General features: G+C 40.8%; 1 long non-coding RNA gene across 1 annotated transcript; it reads left to right on the top strand.

Annotated features, from left to right (window-relative positions):
- Positions 1–561: 561 nt before the first annotated feature.
- Positions 562–16,541, top strand: LOC311592077. Its single transcript, XR_014777283.1, has 4 exons — positions 562–627; positions 1,111–1,223; positions 13,499–13,588; positions 16,322–16,541. It is a non-coding gene; the product is annotated as an uncharacterized lncRNA (long non-coding RNA).
- Positions 16,542–19,455: the final 2,914 nt, after the last annotated feature.

The raw sequence follows: 19,455 nt of genomic DNA, 5'->3' as shown, positions 1-19,455 counted from the left end.
ATTCTAGAGTTTTCTTTTTATGGTATAATTTATATTTGTTTTGCAAAAATTTAGAATTTTGTCAATATGCAGTTCTATTTATCTGTTATATGATGACATTTTTGTTGCCTGGGTGAGCATAGTTCTTCTTATACACTGGTGAAGGAAGGTCCTTAGTAAATGATACTAAGTTCTATATACCTATTGCCAAGGATGCAAACAGATGGCTGACAGTTACTATAATTCCACAGCAAAAAGGGGAACACAAGGGAGGAACCCGATCTTATAAACCTGCAGTAACTGGGTAAAGGGAGGAGTACATACAGAGAAGAAGCTGACAAGACTGTCTAGGATGTGCTGAATGCAAGCTGAGTTAGAGTATATGCAGAAGGGTCACAAGTGAGTATAAAAGGGGTCTCATCAGAAGGGGCTGAAGGGGGCAAAGCCGCTTAAAGAGAGGGCAAGTCTCCTCCATGTGAGAGTGAATGAGCTTCATATGTGCTATATAATTTCCACGTGTCCACTGATATCACAAAGGAAGTGACGTCACTAACGAAGTATGAGTTAACAATCACACTAGTTATATACTCAAAAGCAATGAGCCAAGCAGATGTGTCTTTGATATCCATTACAGCACTTTCACAGTAGGTAAGATATAGAAACAACCTAAGTGATGTCAACAGATGAATTCATAAAGCATGCATTCTCTCTGGCATGTGATATATACAGGAGTACTGTTTATGCTAAAACCTTGTCATTTGTAGTGAGGAGAGTGATTGTTCTCCATCAGTAGAAAGCGGAGAACACATGCTACTTAGTGTATATGACTAAGAATGAGCCAAGGCTTCACTTGAGTTGTATACAGAAGGGGATGGTGGAATTTAGGGTCTTCAGAAAAGAATAACAACAATACTGGCAAACATGGTAGCTTCATACAAGGAGTCTACTCCTAGGAGGACCTCAGACCCTTCACTGCCATCTTGATATCTTCAATCATTTTAGGTTTGAATGTATAGTTTTGAGAGAAATCCAGATCAGACAATGAAGCATGTGGTGCAGACTTTGAGACTTTCCTGGCCACAAAAAAAATGGTTATCATATTTTAAAATTTTGGTTGATTTTCTCCTAAAGGCCTGGGGACTGGACTCAGGAGCTTATGCATGCTAAACAACAGCTCTTCCACTCAGCTACCTTCCCAGCCCTTGAGATATGATGAATGAAGAGACCAAGAGACCGTTACCCAAGTAAGGAGCTAAGTATGGAGGCTTCTGCCTATAATCTCAACACTTGGACAGCAATAGAAGTAAAGTAGGAGGATTGATGAGAGTCTGAAGATAGTGCTGGCTACATAGTGGGGTCCAGGTCAAACTGGGCAGTGGTATAGGTCTGAGTATGAAAAGGGAAGAAAAGATGATAGAGGCAGACAGGCAGATAATTAACCCAAAGTGAGGGTTAATATGATATGACTTTAGTGGAAATCAAAAAAAACTGGGAGCAGATATTCTATGTATCTTAGGAATGCTGGGCATTAAATATAACTCACTCAACCAAAATTCCCTGGTGTTCTTCATATTAAAATTTCAGACAATACTGAGAATTAATAAAGCTTATTGTGACCATTTACAAAGAAGGCCTTACATACTTCTTCTAGTTCTTTCTGCGAGAACAAAACATTATTTCTCTTCCTTTTAGACGATATTAAGAAAAATGGGGAAAAAAACTACAAGAAGGCTGGTATCTGCAATGGCTTTGTATCCAGACCTTCGAAAGGGTCCTTGGTTCTCAACAAAAGAGCTAAGAATCCAATAAAAGTACAGCAAAAGAATATACAGATCAAAAGTCGTCCGTAAAATTAATAAAAAATGAAATATCATGGTCATCTGCTACAATGCTGAAATTAAGGAAAAAGGACAGTACAATGTTCTAGTGACTATGTGATGCCCTGTAATACATTTTTGTTGTTAAGGACAATGTTGACTAAAGAAAGCACCTTGGAAAATAATTGAATTGTTTCTCATAACATCTAACTCTTAGTTATATGATCCAGAAATCCTACTCTTTGGCATAAACTGGTGAATGCATATATTGAAGCATATATACATATATATGCATAATGTTGTTAGTATTCTTAAAATTAATAATCTATTATTCTTAATAACTTATTTTATTAAACACAAATATTTATTTAAAAACTTACTTTATTAAGAATAACAACCCATGATGCTGGAGAGGTAGACCAGCCGTTCAGAGCATCCACTACTCTTGTAGAAGCCTCATGTTTATTTCCCAACACCTGCATGGAAGCTCACATACTTGTAATTCTAGGTCAAGGGAATCTAATACCGCTTTCTGGCCAAGGTGGACTCTTTCATTGGACATAGTGTACACAAATTCATGAAAGGATGTGTGTTCACCCAAACACACACATATACACTTACTTTAAATAAGAATAGTAACTCATATCCAACTCACAAATAAACATAAAATTTTAATTTTACTACATTCATATTGTAGTATACTATTTAGTGATTAAAAAAAAAGAATAAACTTCTGGTTTTTTAAATGCTCAACCAAAACTGAAATGCTAACAAGAAATGGTATCTGAGAGAACCCAGGTGGGGAAAAAAGCTGAAAATTGCATTGATTTTTATGATACATGGGTTTTAATCATGACCCCAAAGTCGTAGGCTGATGTCTGAACCCTCAAAGCATCAGACTACGACCTTATGTAGATATAAGGACGTTAGAGAGATAATCAAGTAATAATAAGGTCATTAGATCGGCTCTATACCAATGTGCCTGCTATTCTTATAGATCTCTATTTATCAAGATACATCAAGCCCCAAGGAGAAACCTGTGATGGATCCTTCGCTGACAGCTCTTAGAAAGAATCAATCCTATTAACTCCTTGAACTTCCAGCTTCAGAACTGGGAGCAGGACACATTCTTATTGCTTGAGCCAACCATGGTTTTACAACTTGTTATGGCAGTCCTAGTCAAACAAAGCAAAACAAGAAAAAAAAAAACCCAAACAACAATTAGAAAACACGACGTAGTAACAAACCAGCCACGGTGTTTGCAGAGCGAATGCGGAGCAGGGAATTCCTTCTGTCAGCAGGAGCCAAGTTTTCTGGATCACCAAACCTGAGTGAGTGATGATGATGGTACCCACGGGATACAATATAGTCATCAAACTCATCAAGTTCTGCATCTCAAAACCATGGACTTCATGACACCTCAGGGCACCTCGGCCTCTGCCCTGTGGTTTCACTGCAGAGGTGTCCTGGAATCCATCACCATCACCTCCAGTAGAGTCAGCCAACCAAGCAGGAAAAAGTGCTCCCATCTGAGCAGGAGGAGCACAGTGGGACCAGAGAGACAGGGTGGAAAAAAGAGGGGAGAGGAGAGAGGCAATGCAGTGATGTTGAAAACTGGAGGAGAGGAGTCTTATAGTTAAGCAGAATCACTTGGAGGATGACACTGGAGAGAAAGAGAGCTACAGAGAGCTTTTAGGGAAAGCTGTGATGTGTAATCCATGCCCCTAAGAAACTTTTACTAAAAACCTATGTTACCTCTTAAGAAATTTAGATTCAGACATAATTTCCACTTTGCGCTTATTAAGATGCTAAGATGAGATTCAAATAAATGAAAGCCCATATTTTCCTCAGGCTTCTCATTCATTCATTCATTCGCTCATTCATTCTTTCATCCACTCATGCCCATATCTGATTACTCCCAGAGAGCTAGTGAATTTCATTAAGATGTATCATTCCTGTCCCCTGCCCAGTGCACCATGCGTAATTCCCCCTGTAGTCTGATGCTGGTTTGACCATTGATGTTTAACTGAACTGTGCCTACTTCCATTTTGTGCAGTGATGGTCGTGATTGAAAGAAGATGGCCTAAGGAGTACTCAAAATCTCAGTTAAAGGTGCACATAATTCAAGTGGGGTACACTCTCTAGGCACTTACACATAATATTGCACACCACATGCTCTAATATATTCTGTGTATTTTTTTCAAGGAAGCACCTATGTAATCTTCTATCGAAATACAATTGAAATTATATGCATGTCCTGTTTCAGCACATTGACATAGGAAAAGTGGGGTCTTTGATTCTGTGTAGTTATTAAGGCAGTGTTGAGTGGCTTCGAGGGTTTTACATTGCAGCCAATATTTTAACATTTCGACACAGATATCTGCTTGTTTCATCTTCTATGAGTACAGCAGAGACACTATCACTGTTCACATGTCACTCGGAGGCATCGACGGAGAATCGTATAGTTCGTACTTAAGGCAGTTCTTGGAAAGTTAACTTAAAAAATTAAATGATCAGAAAAATAAAGACTCATACCCCCCCCCATTAAAAATGATGTGAAGATGCTATAGTTTACCAACACTTGGTCCTTTTTTAATGGGTAAGAACATTGCGGAATACAAAAGAGAATCCTTAGAAATGAACGCCTCCCTAGGAGCGGCATGGGAGTGGAGACATGCACAAATGTCTTTATTAGGCGCTGGTCTAAGCAGCTTCCCTGGAGGGGATCCTGGTGGCTAGGCATCAGGAGTGTGATGCCTAACCTCTGAGACTCTCTGTGCTCATTACAGCGGTCGTTAGCAGTGGTGACCTCACAGGGAGGGACAGGCTATTGGGATTTTTTTTTCTGTTGGTAGCTCTGCGTTTAGTCTGGGGGTAAACGTGTAAGATTCCACATAGGCCCTCTCAGAATGAACAGTTGTTCAGGCAGGAAACGTAGAACATTACACTGTGTACTTCCTTGGCATATTTCCTTGGCATATTTGCCTGCACAGCTCCTTTATTATGCATCTTCCTTTTTCCTGAGAGCACTTGCAAGTTGCTTCATACCTGTTATTTATATCTGTAGTCAAATAGAGAATTCTGGATCCTGGATTAGGTAGCTGTACCCAAACTACCTAATTCTTTAAGTTACGCTTTTTTCCCTCACTTGTATGTTATGAAAGCAGCCGAGGTGACAAACATTTTCATCAATGCAGCATTGCTGCTGCTGGTGGTAGTGTTTTTCCTGTTTGGCCTAGACACAACTTCTATAGTTTAGATCCGATGAAAGGAAACAAACCAATATTGTCCTGTACTCTACTGGAAGTTTTCACTCTATGCTACCCACTGGTGGAAATCCAGCATTCTGCTCTTAGCACTGTGCTTTCTGAGGGGATCACGGATATGGTAGAAATTGTATCCTTGGATGTGAGAATTAGAGTGAAAGTTTATTTGTATATCTATCTGCACTTTTGCAAAAGCCCTTGAATCTCTCCTAACATATAATCAGGTCAATCTCTTAACTGAACACAAAGAAGATAAAATTAAACATTTGCTGTTCCTTATGAAATTCCACCCTGGTGCAGTAATGGTAACTCTCTTCTGGGGTACATCCTCATGGAAGCACTTCAAGGCACATTAGAATCTCCAGCTCCACTTCTGCTTTATCTTTGCTGAGTTTGAAACACAAAGGTCGGGGGGCTACGGAGCTGGACTTCTCGTCAGCCTGTGACTCCATCACCAGGTCCTCCCATATTCATTTGGGAAATTAAAGGGAGAAAACTCATCTCAAAACCTCTCTTTCCGAAAAGAAGCCATTACAAAATCAGTGACTTTGCATATTTTCACTGATTTTATGTCCACCTACACGGAAAAAAGTACTTTTCTGTGACTCACTCGGGGGAAGAAAAGTAACACTGACCCTGGCTTTGAGTCACTTGTTTAATAGAAACCGGTCCGGGAACACTGTAAATGTGGTTAAGCCACAAGTTAATTAAGTTTGACACTGTTTCTAGGAGTTGGTGACGGTGAAAAGAGAATTATAAAGTTTGTTCTTTGACACCAGGGTGATTTCTTTTTGTTAAAAAAAAATATGGTGGTAATAACCTTGCATTACAGGATTAATTTACATAGAACCAAGAGAAGTTTGTTTAAAATCTTAATAGCTAATAGTCCTTCACACCTCTCTGATCTTTTGTACACATTCTTACATATAATTTTGTTGCATTCCACTCTTTGTCTTTTCAGACCAGAGAGACATATTTTAAAGCGTGTGCATGCACACAGCAGTTCCTTCAAAGAAGATAACTTCGTAACTGCATGCTGCAAAAATACTTAGTACTGTAAGCGGCATTAATCACACAGTTAAGTAAATAAAATCATGTTGACATTAAACAGACCACAGAAGTATATAAGGTGTATCAGGAACTTTTTTTTTAAATTTCAGATGGATTAGAGGATTCTGTTAAAATGCAAAGGATTGAAATGTGCTGGAGGCATGAGTCTGGGGCAGGCAGCAAGATCTGTGTGATCTATGTGGTTCCTCCAGGTTGCATATGACCATTGTAGTCCTGAAGCAGGGCAGTGGTGAAAACCCACAGGAGACCCTCACCTGACTAGGCCAATTAACATTTTCTCATGGAATGAGGGAGGCCGAAAGACCCAATGGACCCCCCCTTCCTTAAGAACCAATGCTTTATATAAGAGGTGAACTATTGATTGGGGTGGGGGCTTTTATGTGATTGCCCCAAAGCCATCCAGTGGACTTCCTCTGGTGTAGGTTTTCGAAAATCACCCACATCCCTCCAAGTAACTCCAATAAACTCATTGGTCCACCATCCTAGACTTAGACAGGATTCTTCGTTCCGTCTATGGCTACTGTGGATGTCATGAATAAATACGTGCATGCCTGCCAGATAAGCCACACAACAAGTATTGAAGATAAATAATCTTCGGAGATTTATCTATCCCCACTCTGTGAAACTTAAAATATTCCCAGAAACGTGATATGTATCGTTAACAAAGAACACCCTGACCCATCCATCCATCCGTGTAGTAGGATCGGAAAATGTGCTCTCACTGCAGGGAAGAAAAGGGGCCTGCTATTTTTAGCACCCTCTCCCATACTTGTGGCACTGGAGAGCTTACAGACTAAGATACTTAGGCCATCTGTGGAGATTTCTTAGGGCCAGTTCAACTGTTTTGGGGGTTTTATTCAAGTTGGGCTTGCTTGCTTCTTAATGGGGCATGCTCCCTAGATTGGTTTCTGGACAGAGTCTCAGCAAGTAATGTGAGTTCTGGAATCAGATCTGAAATCAAAGCATAGAAAAAGAAGTTTTGGTGAAAAAAAAAATGAAAAAACCCTTCTATGGAATGGCTACCAGGTTGCTAAACACCAGTGGTCACCATGGTCCTTATCATAGTAACTAAAGATTTATGATCTTGTGTAATTCAAAGATAGACAAAGCTGCAAGAGTTTTTGTAATCTATGCTATGACAAGGCTTGACTGTGCTACCCTGGGCCTGCCATCACTCCTCTTCTCTTCACAGTGAATAATCCTACTTTTGTGTAAGAAATATGGAATTAATTAATGGAGTTAATGAATAAGTACAGGTTACGAGCTGGGGCTAATAGATCCGTTTCAATCTGACTTACTGTACACATTTGACCTCACAAGTTCAGGCAAAGGATTGAGTTCATGTGATGTCAGCCTTCACTCACTAATTCGCCTTAGCCTGCTTCAGACCCATATAGTTTTGGATCCTTCTTTCCTTTCCCAATGTTTTTCTTCTTCTGATTCTTCCCCTCTACCCATCTTTTGCTCTCTTTCCTTCTTTCATTTTAGGACAAAGTATTATTCTGTAGCCAAGAGGTTATGAAATCACTATGCAAACAGGCTACGCCTAAACTCACAATCCTCTCCCCTCAGCCTCACAAACGTTAGGATTTCAGGTGTGTAAAAATCACACTTTGTAAAATTTCATCTTTCACAACTATGCACTCATTCATTCATTCATCCATTAATTCTATAGCCCTAGACGCTGAACCCTGGGGCCTCTTGCACAAATGAGGGGTGGGAGCTCCTGTCACTGAGGTACCTACCTCCACAGCCTTTTGATTACTTTCCTCCCCTCATCTTGACATTTCTAAGGATTTCTAATCTGTCATCATTGCTTTTAATTGTCTTCATCAGCAGATTGCTTTAGAGAGATAGTGGATATTTCTGACCTCCATTCTTCTCTGAGGTGTTAGCCCCAACTCTGCATCCACAGATGTAATTGATCATTTTTCTAGAATGGGCTGTTTCCTTCCTTTTACACCTACATAGGAGAAGGGGTAAGGAGACAGGTAGAGCTCAGATTTTTGGTAACACAAGATGCTCACCAAAAAGCTTCTTCCAGCATCCCTAATAGATTTGATCCACACTTCTTTCCTGAATTATCATAGCAGAAGCATTCTTAGGCCCAACCATCTTGGGCTTCTTGTTTTATCTGCTTGAGGTGTAATTATCAGGGAGTTGATTTTTTAGTTTTATCGATGTTCTCTCACCTTCTAGGAGGAGTGCTCTTAAATACACTTATAGATTGGTTAAATAAATGAGTGAGTGTTGAGAAACTGTCCCTAGCCCTGAGTGCCCATAGTGTGGTCGGGGGGGGGGGGAGGGGAGGCAGTAGCATCAGTGTCACTCAGCTTCTAGGTAAGGAAGAACTTCAGACCTGACTTTAGTTCAATTAGTGGCATTGCCGTGTGATTATCACAGGCATGGAACAACTGGAAAAGCCAGTAACTGAGAAATCCAGTGATGCATCTTCTCTACCACTGATTCCCTAGAAGATGCTGAATGGACGTGAAGACCTAAGAGGTCAGTCTTTAAATTTGGAACTCTTGGTGACGTCGGAACTTCAACTAAAACCATACAAGCAAAGAAGAGTTATAAACATCCCAGGGTATAGCATTCCATTGTCAAGCCACGACTCATTTTCAAAACTCCAATTGTTTCAGTGAACCTTCAATGGCCTAAAATAATAACTCATGCTGCTATCTTGACGAATGATCAGACATGAATGGGATAGCTGAGAACAATGAGACAAATACGTAGCCTGGGCGCATGTGGTGGCTCTCAGAGTGCAGCTGGTGGCCCATTGGGTTAGTGTCTCGCTAATAAGGCCAGGGGTCAGGCTCCTTTCCAGTTACTGTGTGTGTGAAGAAAGCACAAGTGAGAGGGCTTGTACCTTGAAAAACTCCTCCTTTTCCAGACCTTGGGGGAGGGGGAAATCCATCACAATCCTAATAATTTGAGCTGTAGATCAGGAGACATATTTTTCCAACTTCAAGGCACGCAGGAGCAGAGCAAGAGATAGTTTAAGCCAACTTTTTTTTTTTTTAATCCTGAAGCTATTTCTAAACCTTTGGTGATTGGTTTTTAGTTGTTTTTATTTCTTTTCTTCAGCATCTATATACACCTGTGACCCCAACTCACTAGCAAACAGCATCGGAGCCATGAGAGCAAGTAGTTCTCTTTTTTTTTTTGTACCCTATCCCTTAAAGATGGGGCCGGGCTTTTTCGCTCTGCTCAGTCTTCAGTGAGATGTCTTGCTTTGTTTTGTTATGTTTCAGCCAGGACAGAAACTGGCCCAAATAAATTAAAATTTTTGAAACAGCTAAGATCTCTTCCTTGTACCAGTTCCTGGTTTGACAGCTAGAGCTAAAACAGTGGTTCGTAACCTATGGGCATCAAGGGACATTTTCACTGGGGTCTCCTAAAACGTCAGAAAACATAGATATTTACATTACAATTCATAGAACTAGCAAAATTAGAGTTCTGAGTAGCAATGAAAATAGTGTTATGGTTGGCGTTCCCACAGCATGAGGAAGTGCATTAAAAGGTCTCAGCATTAGGAAGACTGGGAACCACTGCAGCCTGGACTGAGTGCACTGCAACCTTGAACACAGTCAGTGGTCACACCAGAAAGAAAGAGCTCCGGAAGGTCCTGACCTGGTGGTGTGCTTGATCCAGAGGTGAGAAGTGTCACTCTGTTAGGAGCTCATCGGTCACAGCTGTTCACAGGGTGAGACCCACTCAGGGAAACGCTTCACTCATACCACGTGCCTGGGATGCAGAGACCTCACCTTCTCTCTCTCTGAAATGTTCCTTTTTACCGTTTTATTTCCCTTTTCTCAAAATCCTTACACTGACATTTTCTCCTCCAGCTCTCAAAACAATTTCTTGATCACTGTGACACAGGTGAACAGAATTCTGAGATAAAACAGTTTAACCAGAGCCGGCTGCTGCCCTTCTGGTTAGATAAATGTTATTAAAGATCAGCTATGTCATCATAAAATCTACTATTATGATATTTTCCATTCCTTCATCACTCAGAGACAGTGGTTGTTATTGGCCATAATTAATTACCTGTATTTATAAAAAGTCAGCATGTTAGGATCCCTTTGTATTGGTGATTATTTTGCTGGTATCTGATACTGTCATTCATAAGCAGAAATTTAAAATCTACTGACTTAATGTAGATGTTTTCCCGGGAAAACATGGCATTCCACTTCATTCTGGACAATAGGTTTAAATTATTTATTTTTAATATGTTTTTTTTTCTAGATTCAGCACCTTTTTTAGTTTTTTTCTTTTTCTTTTTTGTTTTTTTGTTGTTGGCTAGTTTTGTTTTGTTTTTAACTTGGCTGTGCAATTTTTATTCATCAAATTCTAAGGTAGGTGTTTCTTTGTTATTTTAAATTCTTTCTGAATAGAGGAACCTTCTAAAATCGATAGAAATAAATAGCATGCAATAATAAGACGCACTGACCAGGAGAAAGTGATTGATCTGTTACCTACAAAAATTATCAACTTGCTGTCTACTTTCCTCTGTACTGAATTCCACCACTTTTATTTTTTTAATGTTATGAGCCAAAAAAGATAGAATTCATCAGGTCATCTCCCCTATTAGTAATTCTGGGACTAAGTACTCCTGTAATTTACTAAGGTTGCCACGTTATTCTAAAAGCCTCTTAGATGGTGATGCGAGAGCCTGCATTCTCATCCTGAGACATTCAAAGGCAGCCAGCGTCTCACCAGATTTAGGAGAGATAACATGCACAGTAGAACGTTTTAAACTCTTGATGTCAACACGATAAGCCCTGTAAAATTATATGGATACAAATAATACCATTTTATCCAAGCGATTGACAGAAACCGCTGGTGCAGAAACTCAGGAGACTCCGGTCCTAGCACAGGGAGTTGGGGAAGGGACCTGCAAATGGTCACCCCGCACAGCCGCAGCTACTCCTTTCTGAGCCTGTCAACCGGGCAGGCGACTTGCTGGGGTCTGTGAAGTCATTCTCTGAAGCTCACCATAGGAACCGAGGGAGAGAGCGTCGCCAGAAGGACATACACAGCTGTGATGTCACAGGCACAAAGACAATAATAAAAATGTGGCCAGTGTGATGTCAGCTACACCTTGGCTCTTTTGTCTGTTTTCTCTCCTCATATAATTTTGTATCCTTGTGTGAATCGCCTCATTAGGGAAAGAGACTGAAAATTGGGGTCAGGGTATTTAAACCTGACCTGTGCAGAGGCCAGACAAGGCCTGGGCCCACCGAGGTTTCACTTCAGAGCCTTGGACCACCCCTGAGGTGACACCAATTCAAGCCTCATTTTATAAAGGCCTTATTAATTATTGTCCTTAGAAGAAGGAGAAGAAGCCTTATAAAGAAATGTGTCATTCTTAGAGTAGGAGTGGGCAGACAAGAAAAGGAAGAGAGAGGGAGCGGGAGAGGGAGAGAGAGAGAGACAGAAGATCAAAAGGAGCTTTTTTCCCCCCCCTTTTCTTTTCATGCCTCCAAACCTCAAAGGAGGTCGAGGAACAATCAGGCTCCGGGGTCTCCTGCGCTTTCTGGCAATTAGAGTCAGCTGACGGGCTGAAAGGGACTGAGTGGCAGGGTTCAAGGCCCTTCTACGGAGGAGCGGCAGACAACAGGCTTTTCCAAAGCAGCCGAGCAGCAGACACCATCAAAATCATTTCAAATGGAGACTTACAGCGACGATTCATTAATTCACTGGCCTAAACAATTACGGGAACATATAATGTCTCTATAAACACTTTGATAAAGACTGTCATCTTAGACCTTCATTTTCTCTATTTTATTAGAGATTTTTAATGCCAGGTTGGAAAGGCATCTTTTATTTCTCCAATTACTAAATTATAACCCCCCTTTTTTTTTCTCTGAAGACCACTCACTCCCAAATAACTGAATGCTTCATTTTTAACATTAGGCTGAAATGTCCAAAAGAAAAAAATGTTTATATCTGTATCTTTAACTCAGATCTATAAAGATTAAGTTGCCAGCTCACTTAGGCTTAGCAAATACGCTATCTGGGCTGTTGCTGTTTTATCTCACTCTTCTTTATGGTTTCTAATATTCCTACGTATTTTTTTCACTTGTTAAAGAAAAACTGAGAAGATAAATTTTGATGCTACCAAATCATTGCTAGTTTATCAAAAGGTAGGGAAATATAAGAACCTAATACAGTGGGTCAGGGGACTGTCGTCGGTGTTGTTTTATATTCTGGGCTTCACCGAAATTTTTTTAAATGCAAAAAGGAAAGTCAATGGGCTCCTCATCCATAGGGACATCTGGACATTTAGAAGTGGAAATATTCATCACGCAAAAGCCCCAGAACATGCAGCAAGCATGAATGATTTCAAGTGCTCCGTCTCCTGAGTCACTACCCGAATGCCTATTCGTTTTCTGTAAACGACATTAACCAGTAGTCAAAAGAGAGGACCCATTTTTAAAACTCTGCGAGGAGGCTCTGTGAAAAGAGATATGCTTTATAAGTCTGGCTTTTTTTTCTCTATGAGGTTTTTTTTTCCTATAATCTCTACAATACTTTGGTTTTTAGGTAGAGCCTATCTGAAACATAGTGATTACAAGGAAAAATACCTGCTCATCTTTGCTCAGCACCAGGGGGAAAATGTTTACATGTGTGTGCTCTTGTTCAGCTGTTCGGCAGGGCAAGGGTTAACTACTTACTTACTGTAGACCCCTTTCAAGCCAGGACTGAGAAACCTTGCTTCCAGGCAACCACACAAAACACTTGAGGGCTTTGGCGATGAATGATGACAAAGTCATAATAAGAAATATGGCCGCGCTCAGAGCATCTTTCGTCTGCTTCTCATGAAGCACTTGTTGCAATAAAAGCCAGAGCTCTATTTGACATATTTGGAAACTGAGGTAGCTGACTGTCTCTTGACTCATTAACTTATAAAAGAGTTCTAGGAGATTCCCTGGGCAGGACATGTCTGCCATGCACTTAAATTTCTCATTGACTTTTCTACAATAAGATAGGAGCTTGCATTCCTGTAAGAACTGTCATAGATGTATAAGTCTAGGAGCTTAGAGTATATTTCCCTAAGCTCATCTTCTGTAAGCACTATATCGTCAAATGGCAAATGAGTCAAACGTGTGCTATGTTACTGAAGGAAATATTACCATGCCTACTGTCCATGGAATGCTTCTGTGGGTGCTGGTAGAGTTTGAGAGGGGCCAGAGTGTGCTCTGGTAATTAGAATTCTTTCATGCCCTGTCTTCACCTCATTGAGAGTGGCCTGAAGGAAATGTTCACCTCAGTTCCCTCTGGCCCCTGCCAGAAAGAAGGTCATTAAGTGTATTTTGATTAGCTTTTCATTTTAACCCTCTTCCTTCCTCTCAGATAAATAACATACACAAAGAAAGAGTCCTCTAGACAAGTTTGCGGAGCTGGTGATCCGAGACTGGACTTGGCCTGTTTGTTTCCTCCAAGGTATGGGTTCTATCCACTTAAGTCATTAATCATCTGCTGACTTCTTCAAGCATTCACACATCGGTTCAATCAGAAGATGTATCTCATAGCCCAAATATCCTCCGCAGCATGAGTCAGCAATGAAATGTAGAACATAGAATATAATTCGCACTTGAAATGGGAAAAACAAAAGTCTGACTCATGCTACCAAGTAGATAGATACACCTTGAAGGCAAGACCCTGGGTGAAGTAAGGTAGCCATGAAGGCCCAGAGGCTACGTGGATGTGTTGGACTACAGTTGCATGGACTGTAGACAAAGTCGAATACAAAGTAGAGCAGTCGTTGCCAGGAGCTGCTGGGCAGGAAGAAGTTATACTTGAACAAGAATTTTCCTGGTGAAAATAACAAGTTCACAAATAGAGACTTTCCAGTATGACCAGGACGGATACTGAAGTATACAGAGAAAGTTATATATGTAACAAAGGGTAAAACGGTACAGTTTGTGGTTGTTGTTGCTGTTGCTGTTTTGTTGTTGTTGAGTCACACACATAAATCCTTGCAATAGTATATGCAAAACTGTTGTTTCCTGTGTCTGAGGAGAATTCCAGAGATCTTGGGGCTAAATATAAAGCCCGTTTCTATAGCAAAGACAAACAGAACAACAACAACAACAATAAATAAGTAAATAAATAAATAAAGTGAAATTTGGATTTTTCCTGTTATACCCATCTCTAAATACATTGGTATGACTTTCAAAGACCAAAGCCCTGAACCCTGCACAGAGACTTTGTCTCTAAATGTGCTCAGTTCATGCTCAGCACATTTCCCTTCTTGGTCCTGTGCTATTGCTCTGCTTTTTCCAGTGGAGGCCATTGCTCTTACTCTGGTGCGCAATTTAAAAACTAATATCTCCTTATTCTGAAGACACATATGTATTTTTTTTCTTCTAGAAGCAAGCTGGTTGCATTTTATTTCTAAAAACAGCATTCAAATTTCCTTTCCATTTATTAATTTCTTCCAAGGTCTGATTTGACCCACACATAATTCTTCCTTTTGTTTACTGCCAATTAAAATTTGAACTTGCTTTAGGCAGTCCCTTCCTTCCCCCTTATCCTAGTGTTCCCCCCCTCATACCCCACACACAGTCAGTGGCTGTCTGACTGATGTCTCACTGTGGTATAAGCCTGCCCCTCTCTAGAATCTGAAATATTAATTCCCAGTGTCAGTTAGATTTGGGTTTGCTTTCTCACTTCTGTCTTATAAAAGACTTTGTGATTGTTGGGGGTTTGCTTCAATGTACATGTTTTGAAATCTGCCAGATAAATGTAAGAATTTTGCTTCAAAAATTACTGAGGGTCTAAAATGTATTATATTTATGCAGAAATTTAAATGTTTTATTAGCTTCCAGTAATTAGTGATTTTTAAAAAATCTTTCTAATGAAAACTGATAATAAAGCCCATTTTTTACGATGGCAAGGTGAGTCTGTTGATGTCCATGGAGAGGTAGAAAAGGGTAGTGAACAGCCGTCATGCACTGCAGTCTCAATGGCGTCCCTACTGAAGTGTAAGTTGTATACGCAAGGGCCCTTACTCCCAAATCTACTTTAACATATGAACTGATGGCCATTATTGTTTGTTAGATGTCTTCTGGGGAGGCATCCATTATCATCTCTTCTGAGGTGCAGAACATGACAGTGCTTGTACTTCCTTGCTATGGTTACCTGTATACATCTTTCTGTTTCACACTGATTTTAAGAATTGAACCCAATACAAAAATCTTCTCCCTTTTTTTTTTTTCTGCCCTTTCAAATTCACTACATTTCCATCATGGCAAACAGTTCCAACTCCTCTTAGTCAGTTCACACTCTAAACCCTGAAGCCAACAGGCTCTATGACAGTTTGATGGCAAATGACCATCCTTGAATCCTCTTTAATCATTACTCATCATAGAGGGTACATTTTGGCCAAGTCGGCCTTCTAATGAAATATTACTTAGAGTCCATTTAGGCTACTGGCATTAATTCAATAAACATTCATTGGGCTCTTCATCAGAAGGTATCGGAGATAAATCTATTACATCACTTCCTTCAAAACATTTGCATAGAAGGAAGAAGTAAGATGAAGACCTTGTGTTCACAAGTGAGGACTATAAGAAATAATGATATGAACTGTGAACTTGGTAATTGCCAGGCAATTTCCTATCTAGTTTTTGAGACAGTGGCCACTGAACACTGAATGTTGATCAAATTAGTGTCCTGTTTTGATTCTCTGTCTCTCTGTCCCTTTCTCTGTCTCTCTCCCTCTCCCTCTCTCTGTCTCTGTCTGTCTGTCTGTCTCTGTTTCTGTTCTGTCTCTGTGTCTCTGTGTCTGTCTCTCTGTCTCTGTCTCTGTCTGTCTCTCTGTCTGTCTCTGTCTGTCTGTCTGTCCCTCCCGCCCTCCATCCATCTCTCTCTCTCTCTCTCTCTCTCTCTCTCTCTCTCTCTCTCTCTCTGTGTGTGTGTGTGTGTGTGTGTGTACACTATGTGGCTGTGTGGTTAGTTATAACATGTATTTTCTAGTCTCATGTCCTGAAGCTTGCCTGCAGTGGCTAGGTTGTTTGGCCTGAAAGCTCCAGAGATCTCCTTGCCCCCGCTTTGCAGCACAGGAAGTAAGAGCAAGTGGCAGCCAGGTATTCGGTGACAGAACACAGGCCCCCTTTCTAGCAAGGCGAACACTCGATCTGATCTGTTATCCCTGCTTTGTATTTCTTTTAGCAATCGTATGATCACCGTGAGTTACAGCAATGAGTTGATCCAGCTGTGGTTTCAGAGCCCTTGTTCTTCCCACTCTGGACCATCATCCATGAGTCACTTAATGAAGAGACATTGAAGTCTACCACCTATGAGTCACTCAGTGAAGAGGCTTTGAAACCCACTATGGGAATACCAGAAGTCACCCTGGACAACTACAAAGCAAAGACCCCCTCCATGTGATTCTGGCCCTTGCAATGCTCTACCAGGCTGTGTGTGCTGCTTGTCTGCCCACTTCAGGCAGAAAATAAACGGTACCTAACAGCTCCAAAAATTGCCTACCTGGCAACTACCGAAGGGCCAGAAGAATGCACTGGCTGAAATTAAAATCCATGACACACTTTTCCCTTTCTCCTTTAATAGCACAGAGGTCGATAGAGCAGAAATCACACATTTACTGGCCACATGTGTGGAGAGAACCCACAGAAATGTGTTCTATCCTTCTTTACCAAATGTCTTCACATCCTAGGTCAGCCCATTAAAACATCTGCAGGACCCGGAGTCCCAGTGTGCAAAAAACAATCTAGAAAATATTTAATCATGTTTTAAACACTAACAATCCACTTTTAGGTCAAAGTCAGAAAAGTAAACCAGAAGGATTACTCCAAGAGTCTCCTGCAAATGTAATAAGTTCTTCAGAAAGATTCGAGAGACCTTGTTCTATAGTAAGTATGTCTTCTGTGGGAACAAATGGATTTTGTGGATGAAATTCAGCAATCGCTAGGAAGAGTGGTAAGCACCAGCAGGGAGAGAGTTAACCCAATGTGTCCCCAGAGCTATCCAGAATTTTCAGCTAAGAGGGTGTTCAGTCTGCTGTGAACCCCAATTAAAAATAAAACCCCTAACTGGGCAAGCCCACCCCATCCGTAGGATAAACAAGATTTGATTCACTGCAATCACACTGTACTAACTGTGCTGTAGGGTAATACAGTATATATGCCTCCTCTGGGGAGGCACAAAAGAGGCGGCTTAATTATCATCTAGCCAGAAGGATGGGGCATAGTTAACACCTTTCTGGGTGGGCTGAAATTAATGACCCTTTCCCCCCACTATTGCCTACCTCCAAGCCCCTTTATAAATGACTATACAACACAGTAGTTGGTATTCAGATCACAAGAGAGGGCATTTAGCCAAAGCATTTGTCTACAGGGTTTGATCTCTTTTTAATTTTATTCAGATTTACAACTGTGTTATTAAGTGAGATAACTGGACCCTGTCTGAAGTAGACCAGAGCCTTCCCTGCTCAAACCTGAACAGCTGAAGTTAACATTCATTTTCGAGATTGGACGCAGTGCTTTTTCCCTAAGTGTTTTTCTAGGCTGTTTTCCCATAGTTACAGTGAGCCCTCGGCTCCTCCGCCAGGCCGTGTGTGCAGCTTGCCTGCCCACTTCAGGCAGAGAGAGTGGGCTTCGGGGGACAAAAAACACTGGACTTGTAAATGTGTCACAGAAGGTTTAAAATTCACAGATGGTCAAATGCCTGGGGAATTCGGCTCTCTTCTCTGAACAAGGAGAGAAGTATGCCATGGCTAATGAAGATGCTTGAATTTAAAGTTGCATTTTCTTCTTTACATGTATGTATATCTCCATGTATGTATAAACATTTACATAAGTGCTATATATATATGCATATATATACACATTTGTGTAGTATTTGATAGTCTTTCCTCCTTAAATTATGGGTTCCATCATTCATAAATCAATGGCAGTGAGTAAAGGCCTGGTGATGTCATGTCACAGGCGCTAAATGACATGATTAGATCACGTGACAGGCTTGAATCCAGGAGACTATCGGCAGTACTCCATGTTCTCAGGGAAGTGACCTTCCAAGCCTAAGTGATTAACTCAAAGGTAGTGAGATGAGAACGGGTTCCGAAGCTGCTTCTTTATTATTATTTTCCCCTCGCTAAACTCGGTAGTGCTCTGTTTGCTCCTCTGAGCTTTTCGATGTCCTTCCGACACTTCTGGAAGCCCTAATCTGCTGATAAGGAGTCTGCTTGTTTCTTTCTCCCTCTTGTTTGAGTGGTGGTGCAGTTGCTGGAATGCTTAGGAGGCGCTGGATTCAACAGCTTCCCGGTGTGCTAGTCACCGGAGCTTTCAAATCTCTTCAAACCATCTTTCTGCTAGTAGAACTGGAAATGAGATAGGGACCTAGGTAATGAGAAATCTCTGATGGCAAAAGCAATCCCCGGAATGGGTTTGGAATATAGTGTGCCCCGTGTACATCATGTATTCTGCACATTTGGGGATTCCCGTGAATTCTTCACAGGATAGATGGTTTTGCTGTCTGCCTATGGGGTGTATCCGTCACTAGCACTGACTCACAGGACATTCCCTGAGTCCCTGATAGAAACAAGAGATGGATGAGCAGACATCCAGAAGTAGAGTTACTGTTATAAAACTCTCATTGTCCTCTCTTTTTACTCTTAAAGTCCATATAAGTCAGCTGGAGGAAACCACTAAACCAAGAGCGTCTGCTTTAACACAAGAGGTGGCAAATCTAAAAAGGAAAGCAAGAAAGGAAGGAAGAAAGCAAGGAAGGAAGGAAGGAAGGAAAGAAGGAAAAAGGGCTGGAGATGGAGTTAGGTGAGGTTGATATAAGCTATGCATTAGGAATGCACTGAGGCCAGAGCTTCTGAGACCTTTCCTGTTGTCTCCACTGGCTTCCACAGAGCTCACAGAGACGGTGACAGGCCTCACGCTAGAAGAGCATGAGGACACCACAGGCAATTCTGGCAGCCAGTGTTGAGATCTCATTTTCAAAAATTATTTTCCTCTTATACAAAGGAATAACTTACAAGTCCAAAACAATCCTTATTTTTAAAAAGACTGTCTTATTTTAAAATATGCTTGCTCCAGGTTTATTTCATTCATCCCACCGATGTTTAATGAGCACCTACTGTGTGCTGAGCATGAAAGGGCCAGATGCTAGGAATTCAGTACTTAATCTAAACCTATTCTTTTTTTTTTTGCTTAAATATCTTTTTTATTTTATTAATTTATTCATATCACATCTAAATTGTTATCCCATCCCTTGTATCCTCCCATTCCTCCCTCCCTCCCATTTTCCCCTTACTCTCCTCCCCTATGACTGTGACT

Source organism: Acomys minous (genome assembly GCF_964271855.1).
Source record: "Acomys minous genome assembly, chromosome: 2".
Lineage (NCBI taxonomy): Eukaryota > Metazoa > Chordata > Mammalia > Rodentia > Muridae > Acomys > Acomys minous.
The sequence above is the reverse complement of the archived record's forward strand: the minus strand, read 5'-3'. Positions and strand labels throughout refer to the sequence as shown.